The following is a 17,581-nucleotide window of genomic DNA, read 5'->3' on the forward strand; positions in this document are numbered from 1 at the left end:
CATTATATTATCAATTCTTATAAACTTTTTAGAAGCTCTATGCATGCATCAGTCTCTACATGTATACCTATTTTTCTGTAGTAGAGGGAAAAACAAAACAAAACAAAACAAAACAAGATAAAACAAAATAAATTTCTAGAAAAACATGAAATGAAAAAGACATATAAACAATAGCAAATAGCCCAGAACATTGACAATATAGGCCTTTAAAACAAGGTGGTATGGCATAACTAGGGTTGTTATTTTACATAATGATCTTCAAGAGTTCCTCAGATCACTACACAGTAATATGCACTATTGTTCCAATCCTATGAATGTTAACTATTTTGTTCCAAGAACTAATACAGTTTGTAACACAGTCATTTTAGCTTTCCTAAGTGTGTTTATATAATTTAAGATATTTTTTCTTTTCCCTTCCTTTTTCTTTTTCCTCATTTTCCCTGAGATATTATTTTTTCCCCTTTAAGCAGATTCTTATCATTTCACTGTTAATTGAGGTTTTTGTATCTTATGTACTCTTACCATTTCTTACAGTAGGGAGAATATATAGTATTTACACATGTGAGTTTGATTTATTTCACTTATGAGAATGGCCTTGAGTTGCATCCATTTACTTAGAAATATCTCAGTGTAATCATTCTTTATAGCAGAGTAGAACTCCATTGTATAAAAATATCACATCTTTTTTATCCATTCTTCAGCTGATGGGCATTTAGGCTGTTTCCAAGGTCTGGCTATTACAAATTGTGCTTCTATAAACATGGGTGCACATATATCACTGTGGTATGATGGTTTCAGTTCTTCTGAGAATATGCTCAGAAGTGGAGTAGCTGGAACAAATGGGACTTCCAATCCCAGCTTTTTGAGGACTCTTCAGATCAACCTCCATAGAGGTTACACCAGTCTACATTCCAGCCAACAGTACAGAAGAGTTCCTTTTTCTCCACAGCTCTCCAGCGTTTATTATTGGTAGTTTTCTTGATCCTGGCCATTCTTTTGGGAGTGAGAAGGAACCTCAGTGTTGTTTTACTTTGCATTTCTCTAATGATCAATGATGCAGAACACTTTTTCATGTATTTATTTGCCATTCGTATTTCTTCATCTGAGAACTGTGTATTCATCTCAGATGCCCATTTTTGGAATGGGTCTTTGAATTGTGGGTATCTGATATTTTAAATTCTTTATATATTCTAGACAAGTCCTTTGTCTGAGGGACTGTTCACTAAGATTTTTTTTCTCAACTTTTGGGTTTTCTTTTGGCTATGATGGAGATTTCATTCGACATGCAAAAACTCTTTAATAGGACATGATCCCAGCTATTGATTCTGTGAAGTATTTTGTGTGTGGTTTGATTCTTTACCTAATCCTGTGTCTTCAAAATTTCTACCTATTTTGTCTTCCAATAAATTTTTCTATTTTAATATTCAGATCTTTTATCCATTTAGACTTTAGTTTAGCACATAGTGATAAGCATGGGTCCAGAGCCAATTTTTCCAGCACTATTTATTGAAGAGACTTGCTTCCAGTTGACATGTTTGGACCCTTTATCAAAGATAAGGTGTCTGAATGTGTTTATAGTTGTAGTTGTTTGTATCTTCTAACCTATTCCATTGACAGTCAGATCTGTTTTTATTCCAATACCATGCTTATTTTATTATAGTAGCTTTATAGTATAACTTCAAGTCAGGAATTGTGGTGCCTCCTACCTTGCCTTTGTTGCTTAGAATTGTATTTCATATTTTGGGACTATTCTGGTTCCAGATGAATTTTAGGAGTGATTTCTCTAGATCTGTTATGCTAATGGTATTTTGACTGGGATTGCATTAAATCTGTATAAGAATTTTGGGAGAATGGCAATTTTCTCAATGTTTGTTCTTCCTATCCAGGAACAAGGGATGTCTTTCAATTTTCTGAGGTCTTCAGTTTCTTTTTTCAGAGTATTATAATTTTCCCTGAATAGATCTTTTGCTTCTTATGTTAGATTAATTCCTAAATATTTCATTTTGTTGAATGCTATTGTGAAGGGTGTGACTTCTCTTATTTCTGTCTCAGGGATTTTGTTGTTAGTGTAAAGGAATGCTATTGATTTTTGAGTGTTGACTTTGTATCCAGCTACATTACTGAATTTATTTATTATGCCTAGGAGTCTTTCAATGGAGTTTTGAGGGTCTTCTATGTAGAGTATCATGTCATCTGCAAATAATGATAATTTAACTTCTTCTTTTCCTATTCTTATTCCTTTTATTTCTCTCTCTTATCTAATTGCTCTGGCTGGTACTTCCACCACTACGTTGAATAGAAGTGGTGATAATGGACATCCTTGTCTTGTTCCTCATTTTAGGGTAAAGGCTTTCAGTTTTTGGCCATTTAATATGATGCTGGCTGTTGGGTTGTCATAGATGGCTTTTATCATATTTCATCTATTCCAATTTTCTGTAAGGTTTTTTTATCATGAATAAGTGTTGGATCTTATCAAAAGCTTTTCTGCATCTATAGAAATGACCATGTGGTTGTTATTTTTGACTCTTGATACAGTGGATTACATTTATTGATTTATGTATGTTGAATCTTCCCTGCATTCCTGGGATGAATCCCACTTGGTCATGGTGTATAATCTTTTTGATGATTTGCTGCATTTTTTTGCCAAAGTTTTATTAAGAATTTTTGCATCTATGTCCATTAGGGAGATTGGCCTATATTTCTATTTTTTGGCTTGATCTTTATCCAGTTTTGGTATTAGAGTAAGGTTTGCTTCCAGGAATGAGTTAGGGAGAATTGTTTCCCTTTGAATTTCAATGAAGATTTTGAGGAGTGTTGGTATTAAATCTTTGAAGTTCTTGTAGAATTCTGCAGTAAATGTATCTGGACCTGGGATTTACTTTGTTGATAGGAATTTAATTACATTTTCTATGTCATTAATTGAAATTAGGTTATTCAGCAGTTTTACATCTTCTTGACCCACCTTTGGTAATTCATATGTGTCTAGGAATCTGTCCATTTCTTATGTGTTATCAGGCCTATGAGAGTAGAGGTTGTCAAAATAGATGTTGACGATCTTCCATATTTGCACAGGATCTGTAATGATTACATTCCTTATTGCATGAATTTGAGTTTTTTCTTTCCTTTTTAAAATCAGGTTGGCTAGAGGCCTGTCAATTTCATTTATTCTTTCAAAGAACCAACTTTTTGATTCATTGATTCTTCGTATTGTTTTCTTAGTCTCTATGGCATTGATTTCTGCTCTGATTTTTTATAATTTCCTCCCTTCTTTTGACTTTGGGCTTCACTTTCTCTTCTTTCGCTAGATATTTGAGGTGTAGCATCAGGTTGTTTACTTGTGTTAATTCTGTTTTCCTGCTGTGGGAGGTCACTGCAATAAATTTTTCACTGAGGACTGTTTTCATTGCAACCCAGAGGTTCTGGTAAGATGTACTTATATTTTCATTTGTCTTCAAATATTGTTTGATTTCTTCTTTAAGTTCCTCAGTGACCCACTGATTGCTCAGGAGTGTATTATTCAATTTCAGTGTTTTTTTGTAGTTTCTTTTGTCACTAATTTCTAGTTTCATGGTGCCATGATCCGATAACATAACATAATTTCAATTCTTTTGCATTTACTTAAGCATATTCTGGGCTAGTATGTGGTCTATTTTAGAGAACGTTCCATGTCCTGCTGAGAAGCATGTATATTCTGATGTTGGGTGGAACTCTGTATACATCTACCAACTCCATTTGTTCACAGGTGCGATTCAGTTCTGTTATTTCTGTACTGATTTTCTGTCTAGTTGATCTGTCCCTTTGTGTCAATGGCATGGTAAGGTCTCCTGTTATAATTGTGTTATTGCTTATTTGATTTTTCATTTCTGTTAATATTTGTTTTGTATAGCTGGGTGATCCCAAATTTGGTGCATGTATATTTAAGATTGTTATATCTCTTCCTCTTGAAGGTTTCCCTTAACTACTATGTAGTGGTCTTCTTTATGTCTTTTGATCATTCTTGATTTGAGGTTCACATTGTCTGTATGCAGAATAACTACCCTGCTTTTTTTGGATCTTGTTGCATGGAGTATTGTTTTCCATCCTTTGACTTTCAATCTATGATGTTTCTTTTGGGTTAGATGGGTTTCCTGTATGATTGGATTTTTTTTTCTTGATCCATTCTGCAAGTTTGCTTCTTTTAATTTGTGAATTGCAGCTATTTACATTAATGGTTATAACATATATTGGTTTACTTTTGACATGTTGTCTTTCTGCTCTTGATTCTTTATCTTTCCACTCTGTTTAATTTTTTGCCTTTCTTAGTGGTTTTTTTCCTATGTCTGTCTAGAATGTCTTTCAGTATTCTTTGCAGGGTTGGTCTGGTGGTTATGAAGTTCTTCAGCTGTTCTTTGTCATGGAAGTATCTTATTTTTCCATCCATTTTAAAGGACAGTTTTTCAGGGTACATCAGTCTGGGCTGGAAGTCATTTTGCTTTTGGACCTGAAATGCTTTACTCCATGCTCTTCTTGATTTCATTGTTTTTGTTGAGAAGTCTGCTGTGATGCTGATAGGTTTTTCTTTATAGGTGATCTGTCTCTTCTCTCTCTCACAGCTTTTAATATTCTGTTCTTATTTTGGATTTCTGGGATGTTGATTATTATATGTTTGGGTGTAATTTTCTTTTGGTTATGGTTAATTGGAGTTATATATGCTTCACTGATATGTATGTCAGTTTCCATTCTCGTGTTTGAGAAATTTTCAGCTATTAGTTCTATAAATAGCCTCTTGATATCGTTTGTGTTGTCACCTTCCTTTTCATTTATACCTATCAATCTTATGTGGTTTTTCTTTGCATCATCTTGCAGTTGTTGAATTATTATTTCCTGGTTCCTTTTTATTTTTAAAAGATCTTTCTTTTCCTTTTCACTAGCTGCAATCTTGTCTTTGAGATCTGAAATTCTATCTTCACTTTCACTGAGGTGGTTTTGCCAATTCTTGATGGAATTTTTGATTTCCTGTATATCTCTTTGAATCTGCTTCATGCGTTCTGTATTTTTCTTGTATTTTGCATTCAGAATTTCCATCTTTCATTGTTCTTCAAATGTTTTAACTATATCTTCTTTAGATGTGTTTAGCATTTCTTGTATTACATTTAGCATTTCTTCTTTTACCTGGAAGACTATTTCTGATTTGAGTTCTTTTATAGCTTCCTGGGGCTGTTTCTTTACTTCAGTTGAGAGAATTTCAGGCATTTCTGATGTGTGGCTTATATTTTCTTCTGTGTCGATGTCTTCTATGCTTTATTGGGCTGGGATGGAAGTTTAAGGTTGCATTTTGTTGTTTTATTTTGTCATTTTCCAGTATTTCCAGGTTTTGAGCGATGTTTTAAGGATTCCCCCCTGTGCTGAGAATCACCTGCCCCACTTTTGGCTCCCGAGGCAGATAACAGGCAACAGCTAGCTGCTTGGAGTTCACTCAGGTTGGGCCAGTTAGGCTTGCAGGGACTCCCATGGGACCTCCTGTGATTTCAGATTAGAGGTGGGGTCTTGTCGCCTGGAAGCGATGTTCCAAGGCTTCCCTGTGTGCTGGGTTTCAACCCATGCACACTCTGGGCCCAGGAATCAATTCAGGCCTTCCATGTGGAATTTGAGAATCCATGGTCTTTCTGGGTGGTGAGTATCACTCAAGGAGCCAAGCAGGAAATGAGCCGTGGCTGAGCCAGTGTTTTTTGGGGGGGTCTTCAGTCCCACTCAGATACTATGTGGCTTCTGCGAAACACTTCCTCCCTGCTTTCTCATTATCAATGCAGGATACTGGGCAGGAAAATGAGCTCCAGAGACCTCTCCAGACGTGACAGCGGTCCTTGGGCTTCAGCACCACGGACAGCAACCACAGGCTTCCCAGGAAGGAACTAACCAGGCTGAGTCCACACCTACATGGGAGTCTCAATTTTTCCTACTTTGTGGCTCCTGAGGGTACCTAGGACAAAAGACCTGGGCTTTCAGTGTCTCTGCGGCCTCCAGGCTCTGTGTTCTCATTGGGATGCCAAATCCTCCTGCTACTACACAACATCTCCATGAGGGTGAATCTCAGCTTTCTTGCCTCCGCAGGCAAGCCTGGGCTTCTGAGAAAGAACAGTAGAGTTATGGGGTGAGGAAAAGAGAGCAACGTGCTAATTCCACAGAGACAAACCACCTTCTGCTTCCTCCTTCCCTGCCCTTCTCTTCCCCTTTCTCTACCTTCCCCTCAGCAGATGGCAGTGGATTCTGGGAAGAAAAGAGACCATGATGTATAGATGGGATGTGGGGGAATCTGTGATGATTTCCATCTAAAATGACCCTCAGAGAGAAAGGAAGGGAAAAGAAAAAAAAGAAGGAAAGAAATGGAAACAAAGCTTCTGTGAAAAAGAACGGGAAGAGGGGCTGAAGGGAGGGATAAGGGAATAGGGAAAAAGAATCAAGTTATATCAGTACAGGTACAAATTTCCTATAATGAATGTGATCATTATGTATACCTAAAATGTCCCAACAAAGTAAATTAACAAAAAGGAAATACAATGGCCCCCAATGCCATTTGGAGGGTAATTGGAGCATAGGGGCACTGTAGCTGGCTTGCTGTGAGGAGGCTGCATATGGTCAGAGGAGGTGGGTCACCCAGAGTATCACCTGCAGAAATGTAGCCCCTTCCCCAGCTCCTTGCTTCACTCTACTTCCTGACCACCATGAGACCAGAAGCTTTCCTCTGCCCAGGCCCCTGTGCTATGCTGTTCCGTATTTCAGTCTGCCAAATGTGAACTGAAACAGAAGCCAAAATAAACTTCTCCTCCTTTAAACTGTCATTGTTGAGTGTTTCACCTCTATGATGAGGAAAGTGCATATGACAGAATTGCTCTGAAGGATGCTCTGTGAGAAGGCCTTTTATTCTTTTCTGGATGAGCCCTATTTTTCTTCATATCTGAACACTTGAGAACATAAATGAATCTCTCTGGTCACTACTGTCTAGAATTTTGTGTTTGTCATCTTCTTGCTTTTAGACTTGTTATAAATGTCTAAATAGTATATTGTTTGGTTTGTGGCTGCAATTTCAGAATAGAGAAGCCAGGATCCTGCCCACCCAGCACTGGTGGGTGAATAGCAAGGAGCATGTCTGGCTGCAGGTCAGTGAAGGTTGAATAGACATACAAGGAGAGGGAGGAGGGGGGACTGTTATCTAAGAGACATAAGGTTTCTGATGGAAAAAATTGTGCAGATGGATGTGGTGGTAGTTGCATAACAATGAATATGTGTTAAAGTGTACAACACAACACAATTAAGATAGTGAGTTTTATGCTACATGTAAAACTCTGACTAAAAATAAAGTTAGAAAACTATTTTCAGAGGTGGGATGTGGCTCAGTGGTACAGCAGCTGCTTTGCATGTGTGAAGTTTTAATATGTTCTCAGGGATGAGCAGACTGATTATAGGGTAGGGAGTTACGTAAAATCAGGTAACCCTTTAGTGAAACTTAAGGCCTTGATGTAACTGCACTTTTAATTTGATTTCCTATCTGAAGGATTGTAGTCTCCAGCACACTCATTTATGATTGAAGCTTGGTATCTATTGTGTGCTGTGTCTTTTAAGCCATGTCTGTTGCTTGCCTTTGCCCAATTATCTATAAAGTGAGCTGGGTGGATGGACTGAGCAAGGACAACAGAGGAGACAGCCACACTGGTGATCAGCAGTACTAGAGAAACTATTGTAAAATCATGGGCCAGTAACTTTTTTTTTAGTTCATGTACAAAATGATTAACTAGGGCCTATAAAAGATGTGGCATCAGAGTGCAAGACCAAGGCTCAGTTAGATTAACTCATGTCTATACTCCTGGCATATATTCCAGGACCATTCAACTTTATCAGTAACTTTTCTTGCTTGAGTATATGTACTGATTTAACCATTTTACACATGTAAGGGAAGTTTTGTTCTTTTTTGGAATAATAAGTGATAACAGCTTTTATTGTGGTGACCCTAAGTATTAGCTATTAAATACAATATCTGGAGCCAAGTCAGCATTAGGAGGCTGAATTGGAGGTAACCTGAGTTTATGGCTTACTGTCTGATACAGCAGCCTCGAAGAACTCTTTAAAATTAAAACTTAAAAATATGAAATATTTGAGTTCCTCAGCCACACATTTCCGCTTAGGCCTCTCCAACCCAAATTTCCAGTGCTTAAATGTCACATGCGGCTAGCAGGTACCATACTGGATGGTGCAGATAATTAGCAATTCCAGTATCACAGAAAGGATCAGCTGTTGGACAATTGTGGTGTAGTGGGCTTCTGCAATGTGAAAAGGCCACCTTCTGAATTTGTTCTGTTTGGGTTGCAGGCTGACAAGAGGAGACTTTCATGAGGACAAGGATTCAAGTGACTTCTATGATTTTTGATTCAGTCTCGGTCTGGATTACATTTCCCCACACTATGAAATCACCACAGGCAGTTTGGAGTTACTACTGGGGCAGATAGGAACATTCTCAGTACTTCTCATAATTAGTTCATACATGATTTTTTGAAACATTACATGCTTCCCATGTAGCCAGTCCTACACCGAGCAGGTGATAAAGAAGTGGCCTCCATTTTTACTGGGACCACTGTTTGCCATGAAAAGTAGCCCAGGAGCTGAGTGTCTGAGTTTCAGATTTTAATCTGCAAATGGGCTCTAGTAAATACTGGCAACTCCTGTACCATCTCCATTAACAAAATCTTCACCCTGAATCATGAAATCTTTTATGGCCCCGTGGAAGGTACTTCCTTTATATCCTATTGGAGCCCCATCTTTTCTGAATTCTCCAGTGCAGAACTGCTTGAAGTTCTCAGCTGTAAGAGACATGGCACCTACAAACAGCTCTGTCTGCATGCCGCCAACTTTATGGCCACCAATACTGACATGAAAGAACACCACAGGGTTACTGGGCTTGAATTTGCCACTGCCATGGCTCTGACCCTGAAGTTTTATTCTAGATTGTAGTTCTATACAGGAAAATTATAAGGATTATAAAAATATATCAAGGTTTTTGGGCTGCCAATATGTTTAGCCACCATATTAACAGTCCCCTTAGTGGGGCACATATTATGACCCATCTTTTAATCTCCACAATATAGGGCAGGGCAAGTTTCCACACAGTAGTTGTGTAGGCCCAGTTTGCCAGTCAAGGCCTGTGGTGTGCTAAATCCCTCGGCCTCTCAGGTCAGTTCTCCTCTGTCTGCCATGCAGGAAAGGTATGTTAGAAGGGTTGGGAGAGAAAAGCTGCTTGCATCATGGCAGTGTGGAAGCAGAGACAGAGGAGAGGAGCCAGGAGGGACACATATACTCTGTCAGGTCACAGTCTCAGTTTCCCCACACTTCCCAACCAGGCCTCACCTGCTGACAGCACATTCCACTGTGCTTCCTCTGTGGATCACTCACTGATGAGCAAGGCTCCTCTATCACCTAGCCGCCTTCTAAAAACCCAGTCTTTGAACACAAGGGACTTTGGGGAACATTCTAGATCTGAGATACAAACATGTGGAGGCTGCAGTGTAATCCAGTGCTGCAGAGCTGAGAGAGTGAGCCAGGGGCCCTTGCAGAGCTCTGTCTCCTCCAGGAAGGAGAAACAGGTCTAGGTGCCCCCTTAGCTGATGGTCCCTACTCTGTGAGCTATCAGAGAGTGCTGTGGGGATGGATCATGGTGGGTCCAGGTACTACGGCCAGAACTGGGAACTGAGAGACCAAGCTGGAGGTGTCTCTGTTCCCTGAAGCCAGATGAAAGGAACGTTGCTTTCCTAGTGTCTCATCACATGTGTGCTAGGTGAAGAGCGAAACCCAGGCCATAAAGGCATTACCCAGTAGAACTACACCATCTTTGGAGAAAGTAAAACAGTGGAGAGGAGAGTCTTGCAACAGGGATGAAAGAGGCACAATAACATTCAGATTCTTTTCACTAAAGCAGTTTGATGTGTTTAAAAATATGGGATCATTTTTCCAGAAATGTTTCTTGTTCCTTACTTAGGCTTGTGATCCACATGTGGGGTCAGTGACCCCCAGCTTGGCCTGTCCCTGGGGGATCTGGCACTGTGCATTGTCACCACTAGGAGATGGTTATGGGAGTTCTGTAAAAGTTCAGTGTGCTTGACACGTAATGTGTCCCATATGTGTTAATTCTTGTGAATCCAGATCTGGTTCCTCTGTGTGAGTTTTTCCCTCAAGGAGAAAGAGTAGGGCAGTGAGAATAGATAGAGTAGAGGACAGGGATACCTATGTGGGATCTGAGGAGAATTCTAACTCAGCAGGCTTCAGGAAGAATGTGAACATGGTTAAAACAGAGATCTCTCTGGGAGGGAGATTTCCTTGCAGTGTGGACCTTGTGCTTTGTATTACTGGGCCGATTCTCTCCTATGAACTAGAGTGGTAGTTTTAGACACACTTCCTCTATTAACGAAGTGGTTAGAGTTTTCATGTGACTTGACCAGTGCCACCATATCATGCTGAGCAGCCTGAGAACCCAGTTGCCCTGAACAACAAGGGTCAAAGGAAGAGGAGAGCATAAAGTTTAGTTCATGGCCCCACAGTGATTTGTGCTGTGTTTGTGGGGTTTTTTCTTTTTGTTCTGTGTAGACGGTGACTCACCCATGGTTTTTTTCCCACTTGGATTTTTCTCCATAAAACAAAGGCACTTTCCAGAGAAAGCCAGTGGAATGTATTGTGTTCTAGCTGAGGGGCTATGGGTAGAGGATTTTTGATTAGGAGTGCAAAGGAGTAGCCTAGGAGGTCCAGTGCCAAAACACATGTGCTCAGAAATATTTGGGGAAACTCAGTCTTACAGTCTAGTGGGGTTGGAGTGGGTAATGATAGGTACTGGCTGTGAGGCTGAACTCAAACTTTTCCCCTCAAATCTTGACCATTAGGTGAGGTAGTGAGCTAAAGAACTCTAAGCATTGTGGCATTACTGATAGTTACCAACTGGCCAGGAGATAAGGGAGAGAATAAAGTCTGTTATGTCCCTAGTCAATCATGCTGCTGACTGGGATGCGGAAAATTTAAATAGGGATGGTGGGCTGAGGAGCCCCTGCCTAAGATAGTAAGGGGCACTCTGATTCTTGTCCACTGGTACAGTCCATACTTCACGTGCTCCTTGCATGTGAGGAGAAATTCCACCAAAAAACCACCCAAGGGGTCCAGACACCACATGTGTGGCCAGAGACAGGGCCCCTAAACACAACTTCCTACCCCCTGTGACTGTGAATGACTGTTGTCCCAGGCCTGTAAACCCCTGCCCAACCTCCTGTCAGGCCCTAAAAATCTCTTTTCTCAACCCACTCGCCTCCTCCTCTCCAGATGGAGTACCTGCTGTCACACAGCTTCACTTGGCCCTCATGGGTTTTGCATGCTGGTTTCTTAGACTATTTTCAAGTTAACTGGGTTTCTCAGAGGGATCTGCAGATGAGGGTTTGAAACAAGAGGCTTGAAAGAAGAGCACAGGCTCCTCCATGGAAGGATAGTTAAATGTGAGCTGAAGTAAGGAGTCAAGAATCTTAACATCTTTCCAGTGAGGAGCTGCTTAAGTCTAAGGGAAAAAGGAACTTGAAACTGCCGTGGCTCTGCTGCACAAACTCTCTCATCTTCTGACAGGAAGAATCACGGACCCCTCATGGAGGACGCCTGACCTGAGCACTGCTTAGTGCTGAGATTCTTCAGGCATTGGTAACCGAGGAAGAAATCTTAATTTCTGCCCTCCAGGGTGGTCAGGGTTAGCTTCTCTGTATGTGAGTGTGCTTGTGTGCTTCACTTGGAAAATAGGTACATGGTGACCTGTTTGTCTGTGGCCTGGTTAGAGAGGCTTGAAGGCACCTGAAATTGCTAGAGTGGTTTTCAGAATCTTTGGACACCAGTTAATCCCTGTTGGCAGCAAAATTCTCCACGAAGCCTTCATGACAGTCCTACTGCAGTCTGAGTAACCATCGCACTTCAGCAAAGTCCTCTGGTTTGTTCTCTCACCTCCCTCACCTCCATCTGCTTTTGACTGTGCTTCTTGGAGCAGCAATCCACATATCATCATCCCATGGTTCAGTGCTGAAGCCTGCATAGCCAGTATGCCTAGTTCTCTTCCCAGGTCCCTCCCCTTTCCTGTGTATCACCAGGAAGAGGGAGGAGGGGCAAGCAACTGATCTGACCTGTGGAACTCATCTGGTCTGGCCCCTCTCTGCACCCTGTGTTTGCACAGTGAACAGACAGGTTGTCTTACATCAGAGGACAAAGGGTAGCCTTAGTGCTTTATAAGAGGACAGCCAGCCTGTTCAAATATACAGGGAGTAGTAGGGTGTGCTATCTACTTTTTGCTGATGTGACTGGTGAAAGCTCTGTTGGTCCAGTGGAACCCAGTGGTTAAGAGGTAGCCAATGGATTGCTGACTGGGGATGGATTATTCACTGTGCTTGTGGTCGTGGCCGTCTTCCTGCTGGTGGTGGACCTGATGCACTGGCACCAATGCTGGGCTGCTTGTAACCCACCACGTCCCATGCCTGCGCCCTGGTTGGGAAACCTGCTGCAGGTGGACTTCAAGAACATGGTGTACTCCTGCTACAAGGTGAGGCAGCTGGTGGTGGACAGCAGCAAAGGTCAGTGGCCCTCCTCTCCCCATAACAGACAATGATGGGTAAAGCCAAAGTCTAGAGAACAACCTGGCAGCCCAGGAGGAGTGAGGTAGATGACCTGTCTTGAGGAGGACTGTACCAGAGCAGAGAACACTTTGGATTTCCCATTGGCAAAGGTGCAGGAGGGCAAACAACAGAAGGTTGGGCAGGATGTACAGTGGGACTAGAATCCGATTGGATGGAAGTTTCGTACGCACAGGTCCCTTCTGGTACCACAGAGGGAAGTGCTTGGGGATTGAGGAGCAGGGTGAGATGGTTTAAAGCAGCGTTTGAATCAGGAAGTTGATATTGTGAGAAGCGCAATAAGCAACAGATCCCTTGGCAGTGGTGGAGTTCTGGCCCTCTCTGCTCTCATCCATGAACCTGAGTTTCCTGAAAAATGGAGGCAAATTGGCTTCAATGATTGTTTCTCCACTCTGCCCAGGTCACACCTGGGTGGTAGGATCTAGATCTAAGGTAGTGGTTCTGAACATAAGATGTGACAGCAGTGTGCAGACACTAGATGTCTGGGCATAGTGGGGCTACAGTGCTTGTCTAGCTGGGGTGAGGCTGTGAGTGACATCTTCACTGCCATAAAGAAAAAGGAAACAAACAGTAGTGTAGCTGGTTCTTACATTTTTTGAACTGAGTGTCCACATCTTGAGAGAGAATGGGATGCACATTATGGCAGGAGTCCCAGCTTCACAGGTCCCTGGTCCTTCCACCTCCAGATGCAACGTCAGTTTGGGAACGTGTTCAGCTTGCAGTTTGCCTGGACTCCAGTGGTTGTGGTCGATGGGCTGGTGGCTGTGCAGGAAGCTCTGGTGAACCACAAAGAGAACACCTCAGATTGGCCACCAGTGTCCACCAATGAACTAATTGGCCTTGGACCAAAAGCCTGAGGTAAAGCTCAATAGGACACAGATGACATAAGGGTAGAATCTTGGGGGTAGTGACTAAAGATGGAGAAGTCTTACTGCATATGGTAATATGGTTAAAGGCAATGGAATTCTTTGTCTTCTGGAAAAGAACTGTTGCACAGTAGAAGAGACAAAGTTTGTGTCTGATCAGCAGACAGTGAGGAGATGATACCAGGAACAGGTAAGTACTTTCTGCTACTGACACTGCTTCCCATTCAGGGGTTATTAGGGGACCCTATGGACCTGTGTGGCATGAGGAGCCACACTTCTGCATGTCCACCCTGTGCAGCTTCAGCCTGGGGAAGAACTCTCTGGAGCAGTGGGTGAATGAAGAGGTCACCTGTCTGTGTGATGGTTTTGCCAGCCATGCTGGTGGGTGATGGATTGAGGGACACAAGGAAGGGACAGTGTATGCAGTCACTGGGAGAAGTGGGCTAACCTGACATGCATTCCTACTCCCAGAACAGCCCTCTCACTCTATGGTCTGCTGAGCAAAGTGGTGTGCAAAGTGATAGCTTGTTTCGCCTAGGCGTGCCACTTTGAGTATGAGGACCCAAGCTTTATCAGGTTGCTGAGTTGCCTGGAGGCTGCCATGATGGATGACAGTGCCTTCCTGGTTCAGGTGCAAGGTAGTGGGGAGTCTGTGCAGGGAAAGCTTCCTACAGAAAGGCTCCAAGAAGATAATTTGCCTGTAGGTGAGATGAGAAGAAAGCATCAGGGAGGATCACAGCAGGAAGAAAGGTCTGGTGGTGGCAAATCAGACAACAGTGATGGGAGAGGTGACCGAGAATCAGGGCTGCAGAGATGGTAAGAGCCTGTGTCCATGCTAGCAACAACACGAGCTCATGAGATTTGCATGGTGGAAGGTTCCTGTGGCAGATCAGCAGCAGAGGAGAGCTTTGATGCTGGCACAGTGGAGGGATCAGGTCAAAGGTGTGGAGAGTCAGGCCTAGGGTCACTATGGAGGAGGCTGGGTGTGAGATGACACCTGTGAGTTTGGAACACAGGAAACACCCAGGCTTCCTCCATGCTATCACAGGTAGTGAACTCAATACCACTGCTCCTCTGCATTCCATGGGTGGCTGCCAAAGTCCTGCCTGCACAGAGGTCCATCAGAGCCTTGAATAATGAGCTGTTGGCTGAGCACAACATAGGCTGGGACCCAGACCAGCCACCCTGAGATCTGGCTGATGCTTTCCTGATCGAGGTGCATAAGATGAGAGTGGGCTATGAGAGAAGGGATTAGGGTCTGTGAGCCAAGTGTTCTGGGAGGTGTGAGGCCAGGTGAGTCCTCAGCATCTCCCAGAGACCCAGAATCTCTGCAAATCAGGGACATTTGAGTCATTCCCCTACTTTCCACTGAGGCCACACTCTCTGCCTGTCTCAGACCAAGGGGAACTCCGAGAGCACCTTCAGTGATGAGAAACTTTGTCTAGTCGTACTTGAGCTGTTTGCTGCAGGGATGGTGACCACATCAATTACAATGTCTTGGGCTCTGCTCCTCATGATCCTGCATCCGGATGTGCAGCGTGAATTGGATTTAGGATGGATGGGAACTCAAGGGAAGAGAAGTTATGACAGGGTCTCAAAGCTTATTTGGGAAAATGATGGTTAAAAGCAGAGGCTCCACCAAGGCTACTGAGAGAGTTATGCCCCTTTTGTGTGGACACAGCTTTTAACATTGGGGAGTGGAGGGTTAGGGCCCGGACTCCACAGATTGACTTGTTGTGGGGATGCTTATCTGTCCAGGCTGTGTGCAACAGGAGATTGATGAAATGATAGGGCAGGGTCAGTGGCCAGAGATGGAAGACCAGGCCCGCATGTCCTTCACCAATGCCGTGATTCATGAGGTACAACACTTTGCATCTCAATGGGCCCTTTCCATCCTGAACATTTCCTGGATGCTGAGGGCCACTTTGTGAAACATAAGCCCTTCATGTCATTCTCTGCAGGTGATCGCAGTGAGTCAGGCTTGCTGTCCCCTTCCAGGGTTCCATGGTGAGGAGGAGCTCAGGCCTCAGTCTAAGTGTGCCCTGTCCACCTTACAGCCCCCCGCACATGCCTTGGGGGAGCCCCTGGCCCGCATGGAGCTCTTCCTCTTCTTCTCCTTGCTGCAGCGCTTCAGCTCCTCTGTGCCTGAAGGGCAGCCCAGTGAGTGTTGTGTGATTTCCTTCCTAGTGTCTCCATCCCCCTACCAGCTCTGTGCTGTGCCCCGCTAGAAGAGGTACTGTCCTTACTTGTACCCTAAATGGGAGAGTTCATGTACAATTAACCAGTCTTGTAACTGTCACTTGGTGTCTGTATCTAGCACTCCTCACTGAAATCCCATGTGTGATGCTTTCATCCATGTGTCTAAAGCCAGCCCTGGTTCCCTGCTTTATTCATCCTGACCTGATCACTGCAGTCAACACATGAGAAATATGAATAGTGATACTCAGCAGGTGACAGCCCACCGCATGTTACTTAAGGAGACCCAAGATGGGCTTCTGAGTTGAGGGTAAACCCTATGCATCAGTCTAAGCTCCATGGGTGTCAGGTATGACCCAAGTATGACAGGGTTTATTCTCTTGGTAATAAACACAACCCCAGGCAGGGTGCTGAATTATGTTGGTGATTTCCAGGTTCATCTTCAGGTTCGGTGAGTAGAATATACAATAGAGACAGAAATGTTCTTGCATTCATTCTGATTTATTACTGTGACATGATATACATATGCAAATCAGCAGCACTGAAAGGCACAGGGCTGAGGTCCAGGAAGACAGACACAAGTGTTCAGCTGTGCTATCTGAGGAGTTGCCCAGATGGTCAATTCTCCTAGTCACAGGGGGTGACTGACATAATGGGTGCCCTTTACCAAGGCAGATGCAGTCCAGCCTTGCTGTCCAGGGGTTTTCTTGAGGAACATTCCATTGGCAGAGTGCACTGACATGGATGACCTCAGGGACTCAGTTTTCTGTGTCATATTGAGGCAGTCCAGGGTCCCACTTAGACCATGCTGCTAGCATAAATGGAGAGGTCTTGCTCACAGCTCCTCCAAGCCCATCTCACCAGGAAGAATAGTCCAAGGCCTTAGAGAAGGTTTCCCTGCTGTTCATCAGGAGTCAAGCATTTGCTTTTGGTCTTGCAGCATCCAACACATGAGCCTACCATGGTGGATCTTTGGTTTTTACATCAAAATGCCCTGGGCTCTTACATGAAAATGACACAGCCCTATGAATATCCATCTTATTTTGTTGCACTGTGCAATGACACCCACCTAAGCTTTAGCATCTTCTTCCACCACACTTTTTTATTTTTCTCATGCTGAAGGTCATTCTGGTGCATAGTCAGCAGATACTCTGCCAGTGAGTTGTACTTTTAGCCTCATCTTACCCATTTCTAAGTGTATTTTTCAGTGATGTGAAATATATTAATGTAAAAAAGGCATGGACTATGCACAGCTCTCTTCATCAGGTAAAACTGATCTGCTTAGACAATAGCTTACATTCCTTCTCCTGCGCCCTGGCAACCACCATTGTATTATCTGTTTCTGTGCACTTGACCACTATGGGAAGTCATCAAAGTGTAATGGTTCATCATTTGTCTTTTCTGATTGCTTTATTTCACTTGAGGTACTGTGCTCAGGTTTCCTTCATAGCATAGCAGATATCAATACATTTTTCCTTTTAAGACAGACTAACTTTCCATTGTGTGAATTTGTAGTCCTCCCCTGTGCATGGTGTCTCCAAACTTGGTTTAATTAAGAGTGGAAACTATAGTCTAAAAATCTTTGGTGAAAATTTCAGAAATAAACAATCTATGAGTTTTAAACTGTGAGCCATACTGAGGAGGCCAACTAATTTCTTCTTTTTTTAAAATTTTATTTAAAGAGAAAAAAACAGAAAAAGGGTACAAGTAATACAGAATTTCAAAAAAATAAACAGTAAGAAATCACTAATTAACATATTACATATTGTCATCTTAGAAATAGTTGTTCAAGTTACAAAATTAAAGCATACAAAGTGGACATTCAAACAGTGAGACTGCAAACAGTTCTGT

General features: G+C 42.7%; 2 pseudogenes; one reads left to right on the plus strand and one right to left on the minus strand.

Annotated features, from left to right (window-relative positions):
* Positions 1-8,418: 8,418 nt before the first annotated feature.
* Positions 8,419-8,948, minus strand: LOC100718561 (peptidyl-prolyl cis-trans isomerase H-like; annotated as a pseudogene).
* Positions 8,949-9,679: 731 nt separating this feature from the next.
* LOC100714639 (cytochrome P450 2D16-like) lies at positions 9,680-15,762 on the plus strand (annotated as a pseudogene).
* Positions 15,763-17,581: the final 1,819 nt, after the last annotated feature.

Source organism: Cavia porcellus, unplaced genomic scaffold (assembly GCF_034190915.1).
Source record: "Cavia porcellus strain 051 isolate PalLab524CR breed Dunkin Hartley unplaced genomic scaffold, mCavPor4.1 scaffold_27, whole genome shotgun sequence".
NCBI classification, from domain to species: domain Eukaryota; kingdom Metazoa; phylum Chordata; class Mammalia; order Rodentia; family Caviidae; genus Cavia; species Cavia porcellus.